Source organism: Cryptomeria japonica, chromosome 8, assembly GCF_030272615.1.
Source record: "Cryptomeria japonica chromosome 8, Sugi_1.0, whole genome shotgun sequence".
NCBI lineage: Eukaryota > Viridiplantae > Streptophyta > Pinopsida > Cupressales > Cupressaceae > Cryptomeria > Cryptomeria japonica.
The window spans coordinates 437,631,582-437,637,581 of NC_081412.1; the positions used below are offsets into that span (position 1 = coordinate 437,631,582).

Sequence of the window (6,000 nt, forward strand, 5' to 3'; positions counted from 1 at the left end):
TATATAATATAAATTACCTCCTCCTTTTAAAAACTAAAAATTGACCAATTCTTTGACAAAACCCTTTATTATTTCCGAGCAACATTATGTCATATTGCTCCTCCTCCTCCTCTACAACATTATGTCATATTGTTGTTTTATATTCATTGTTTTATATTCATGTGCATTGGAATCCTCTTCACATTTCTAAAAATTGATATCCTTCATCTCCTTCATTTGTAATGTCATATTGCTTCTCCGCCTCCTCCTCCTCCTATACAACATTATGTCATATTGTTGTTTTATATTCAAGTGCATTGGAGTCCTCTCCACGTTTCTAAAAATTTCATATCCTTCATCTCCTAATGATGAAAAGAGGTAAATGAAGAAAAGAGGTTTCAAAAGAAAAGGATTGGATCCGACCTGCCGGAATCGAACCAGCGACCTAAGGATTTCTTAAGGATTTCACTTCCCACTACAGTCCTCCGCTCTACCAACGGAGCTAAGGTCGGCTTCACCCACTTTCTTATCTGTTTAAATTATTGTAATCTAGTATTTAAAAGTGCTTGGAAAAACTCATAACAGCAACAGATACATTTTAGCACAAAAAAAATCAATCGTAGCTGAATAGAGAAACCACTCTCAGCAAGCAGATATCACATATGGATTATGTCGTCTTTCTGAGAATCGAACTTAAGGGACCTCTCGCATCTTATTCGAGAATCATACTAGGCAATAAAATGCCCTTAAATATGATAACGCTGTCTTACCTTTATTATTTAAACTACTTACATTCACGCTGTGTTACCTTCATTACTTAAACAGCTTACATTCAGATGTAGTCAAAACATATGTCAGAAGTGGGATTTGAACCCACGCCCTCGTTAGAGGACCACAAACTTGAGTCTGGCGCCTTAGACGACTCGGCCATCCTGACCATACATTATGAACTTCAAAGTTTAAAAATTATCTAGTGTATCTCTACTGTATGTTATTCTGTAATTATAATATTTTAATGGTGAAAACAGTATACTCATGTTTATTTTCGCAACTTTTAGTTCTTCGAACAGGCTGTCTTTTATGTATTGATAGATAGCACAACTTGCTATAGATAGTGTGTTATGAATTGAATTCTTAACACTCGAATCTGCACTAATTTTTCAACCATGGTTCTTCGAGCAAGCTAAACAATCGTTGCCACCAGCAGATAATTTTGGTGACTCCACATAGTGATTTATCCAGGTAATATTTTAGCTGTCTGTTTAGTTGCCCATGGATATGGAGACGTCCATGAAGAAAATAAAAGAAACACATAGAAATTGTTCAACAATTGAATTTGTTAACACACATAAATCTTTATTATTTCAGATTGAATACACAAATAATCTCTTGATCACATAATGAAGGATCATCTGATCAAAAGATGAGAAACAAATAAAGCATTACTATTGTTTTAATAAATAGAGGTCTTAGATTCATTGAAGAACAACTAAAAATAAAAGTATTCACATACATACAAAACCCCAGTTAGCTACATCGTACAAATTATATTTTTAGAGTTTATATATGAACTTTGTAAAATTGTAGTTCTTCTTATGATGTGGGAGAAATTACTATTCCAACAATCTCCCCTTTAATTTCAACCCCTAATGGGTTCAACACAAAACCCATTATTTCTTCTTTCAACTTTAACAGATTATCTCCTACATCAATACATCATGCGGTGATATCTCTTTCACAAATCTTTACTCGACTCCTTCAAGGGTCCTTGCTTTCTCTATTGTTATAGAAGGCTTCAATGCTTTTTAACAAAACACTATGACCTTTTCAAAGCTTTGATTTGATTTGAGTTAACTTCCTCATAAATAGAGGGTTTCATCTTTTCAGAAGTGACTTCGAACTTGACAAATGATACCAGATCTTCTATTTCGCTTCGATTTCCTTTTGTGAGAGTTGGTTTCACCTTTGTATGGTGGCTTCTGCATTGACAATAGAGTTAACTAAATAGAGTTAACTAAATGTTGACTATGAAAATGTAGAATATGAAAAACTGAGAATTTATGAGATGTCCCCTTTAGAATAACTTAAGAAAAAGAGGCTTCTTTCTTAAAGTCTCAATTAATACTAATAATAATGTAATGTCACCTTATTTGAACTATTGTGATATGGGACAATCTCCTTATAATTTAATTACTTGAGACTTCTTCCCCTTAAACCTTTGTCTACACATTTGAATTACCTTAATTTATGAGACAATTATAATGGTAACTGACTTGTGTAATGATGATGGTTTCTATGTTCAAAAGTCCGAGGTATAAGAATTCAACTTCTCTCTATGAATTTAGACTATGCGGTGTTAAGGGATTACATTGATAACAATATATCGATCCAATATAGACTCAAAATATATGAATGATATCTCTGAGATATACTGGTCCTTATCTGATGTAAGAGTAATGCTGCTCGCAATAGCTCTGTATAATATATAGATGGCTCCCTTTGATCAACCGGATTGCTTATATGATATGTCTTGTGAAATTGCATTATACTACTTATTGGTTGTTTAATATTAACTGTTGTGTATTGTATAACTGGTTTGAGGGAGGTAAACAATTGTTGCCGCCAGGAGGGCTTGTGGGGTGACTCCACATCAAGTGAAAACTTTATGGTGATTTATATGAACAATATTTTGACAGCCCGTTTAGTTGCTCTATTAATTCAGAAATTCTTTTGAGTTTGAATTTTGAAAATGGTAAAACATTTTTCGGCTATTTGAATAAGGGATCTCATTTTACAATAAGATAAAAGGTAAACTTATGCTTTCTTATAGCTGAAAATGAAAAAAATGAAAAAGGCAAACATTTGAAATTTATGTGTTTTGTAACGTATTTTATTGGAGCGAGAGTTTCTGCAATCTTCCAGTCGTGCAATGGATTGCATGCCTTCGCAGCTGCTGTTGAACGGTTTATGATCTTTTTCTGTAGCATTTATTCTGTGTTTGATTTATCCGCTGTTGGCTTTGCTTTGTGTTTAATCTAGCTGTGATCTCAAGGCCTGGCCACTGATTTTGGAGGGGACTCAGGTCGTCCCTCACCTTTTTTTTATTTGAAATGTTGTTAGGGATGATGAGGTTAACTTTTTCATGAAAGCTATTAATGATGTTAAATTTAAACAAAGAGTGGATAATTGGTCCCAATCAATGTTTGTTCACAGAAAAGTGAGGATCCGTCCTGTATGGTATTAAAAGTTAAAACTCACAATGCCTTCGACTGGGCATACCTGGCAACCTAAATGAGATATGGAAATTATTCTATTGGTAAATGGCTTCTTTTATGTTTGTCTGTTCAATAATGGCTAAATGGGATATGCCCTTTCAAAAAGGTCTGTATCTTCACAATCAAGTTGGACTGTGTTATCAAATTTTGGAAATGTGGGATTCAATCTCCTGGAGGAGCTCTTATCTAAGGTTTCAGTCTCCTAATTTCATCATCTACTAATGGAGCTCTGATAATATCCAATCTAGAGTAACCATCCTTGGGAAACACTTTGGTCCTTCCGATCATATGTTTGAAAGAAAAGGTGACAGTATATGCTCATATATGTGTTCAAATTTGAAACTAATTTTAATAATTTTTTTTAATTCTTTAGAGATCAGATTAGGAAACGTGTATGTGATCAAGAGATAAATTATGAAGCTCTTCCTTTCAAATGTGACATGTCAAAAAATAAATACCAAGGGTGGATTTTTAAAATACATATGTTTTTCTTCATATTGAAGGATCTTGGTTGTACTTTGGTTGAGAAACTTCTAGTTAATTAGAATTTAAAATTCAATGATTCTAGTGCTTGACCATGATGGAAATGAAACACGGCAAAACTAGAATAGAGCGAAGAAAAACAGAGCATAATAAAAGAAAGACAAACTCTTCATTTATAAATCCATATTTTTCATTCATTATATTGGTTGATTACAAAATGCTTCTTTTATGGAGGTCCTTGGAAGAAACTTAAAAAATTTTGCATATAAAATAATATTTTTCAATCTGCATATGTGACAGAGGATAGGTTGTAGTTGTTGATAGAAGACCCATTCAAATCTAATGCAGATTATTGTGTTTAATGTTGGCTGGAACAAGAGTACACAATGGAAATTTGAAGATACGGGGATATGGCATAATGATAGTGGGTAGTTGGGATTACAATCCTCAACACTAATCACAACTATCATAAATGTTGTGGCATTCACAATGCTTAGATTCATTTGTCAATTTTTCTTTCATCTATAATGAAGTCTGCAGACTCTTAAATTCTTTCTTTGCATAGACCTTTTGTCATTTGTTTGGCTTCCTCAACTGCTGCATCAGTCTCTCAAACTCATTGTTTTCAAATCTTCAAAACATCATACAATCTATAGTTGTCTTGCTAGACAAAGATTTCTTTTTACTCAAAACACTTGTTATTGCTTTTGAACATCCAAACCTTTCATGACTTCTATTGGCCTTCACATATGAACATTTGTACAACCTTTTGAACATACTTGTAAATTTTTCCCAACTAGATCCATAGATCCATCCACAATCCATTTTTATACATCTTGTCATAGATTTTGCCTTCCATTCTTTCTTCCAACACATCTTTTCAGAATGATTTCTTAAACCACAAATTTTACATGGATGCAAATCCCAACACATCTTTTATGAGTTCTCTATTACAATGAGAACATTGAATATATTGCATTCTTTGAAGTGATTTGTATGAACATATATCATTTTGAACATCATTTTCACCTTTGACATATCCAAGGCCTTCATATTTTGGCCTCATTGGTGGCTCAATGGGTTCTCCAATTCCTTGTCCATACTTTCCTAAAACTTTACCTTCATAACCCATTTTCTTCGTTATCTTCAAAGCAACATTTTATGAACAACTTTTGCTAGTCTCATCACATCTAACAAGATTTTTAGTCTCATTAACAAGTTCATCTATATTACAAATAGTTTCAGCCAAATCACCTTTACCAAATGATGAACACAAATCTTCCGTATCGCATGAAACATCCCTAACTAATGGCTTTGACTTCAAACATTCATTCTCTCATTTTAGTTTTGATATTTCTTTTTTTTGTAAATTGTTTTCTTCTTCTACTTTCTTCAATTTCTCTTCTATGTCCTCAAACAAATTTACTCTTTTCTCCAACTCCTTATTCCTTTTCTTAATCTCATCAAACAGCTTTAACTTCTTGTAGATCTTCATTTTTCTCTTTTACTTTGTTTAATTCTTTTTCAAGCTCACAATTCTCACCTAAAAGTTTACATTTTTTTAATTGTCTCTCTTTTACTTTTAAAAGAGATATCATTTCTGAACATTTTTTCTTACATTCCTTCAATTCTTCTAGCAAATCATTTGTTTTCTCTTTCTTTACTCTATCTACTTTTCCCATTGAAAAAAAAAATAAAACTTACCTTGTTTAGACACTTGTGTTTCTCTTTTTTAATCTTCTTCTTTGGCTACACCTGGCTCTTCTAGTTGATTCAAACTTTTGCAAATCCTCTCTCCTCTGCTCTCTTCTCAAACTATATCGACTCCTTTAACATTGATTTCCTTCCGCATGGCCTTTTTTGACAGTGGAAATCTTTGGATGTTTTTTCATGCTTTAGCTTCTTCTAAACATTTTGATTTTTGACAATGACTATTGACTTTTGTAGGATTGTGTTGGTTGTTTCTACATAAATCCTATTTTCCTCCATCAAATTTTGACTTTGGACTTCTAAGTCACTTGATCCTTCTTTAGTAAGGGGTCAAACACCTAAAATTTCTTCTTTGCTATATTTTTACAATCAAATATTATGATGTCTTATAGATAGATGTCTACATTTCATTGGCCTTTTCTTTTATTCATTCAACAGAGCTGCAGTTTCTCTTGACAACAGTACCATTAACTACTTGTGCCGAAAGTAGTGAGCACCTTAACTTCCCAATGAAAGATTTTGAACTTATCATCATTTATTATGAAAATAAAAT

At 32.8% G+C, this 6,000-nt stretch overlaps 2 non-coding genes across 2 annotated transcripts; both read right to left on the minus strand.

Moving 5' to 3' along the window:
- Positions 1-396: 396 nt before the first annotated feature.
- TRNAY-GUA (transfer RNA tyrosine (anticodon GUA)) lies at positions 397-491 on the minus strand. The gene is made up of 2 exons: positions 455-491; positions 397-432 (listed from the first exon to the last, which is right to left on the minus strand). It is a non-coding gene; the product is annotated as a tRNA-Tyr (tRNA).
- Positions 492-831: 340 nt separating this feature from the next.
- On the minus strand, positions 832-916 carry TRNAL-CAA (transfer RNA leucine (anticodon CAA)). Its single transcript has one exon. It is a non-coding gene; the product is annotated as a tRNA-Leu (tRNA).
- Positions 917-6,000: the final 5,084 nt, after the last annotated feature.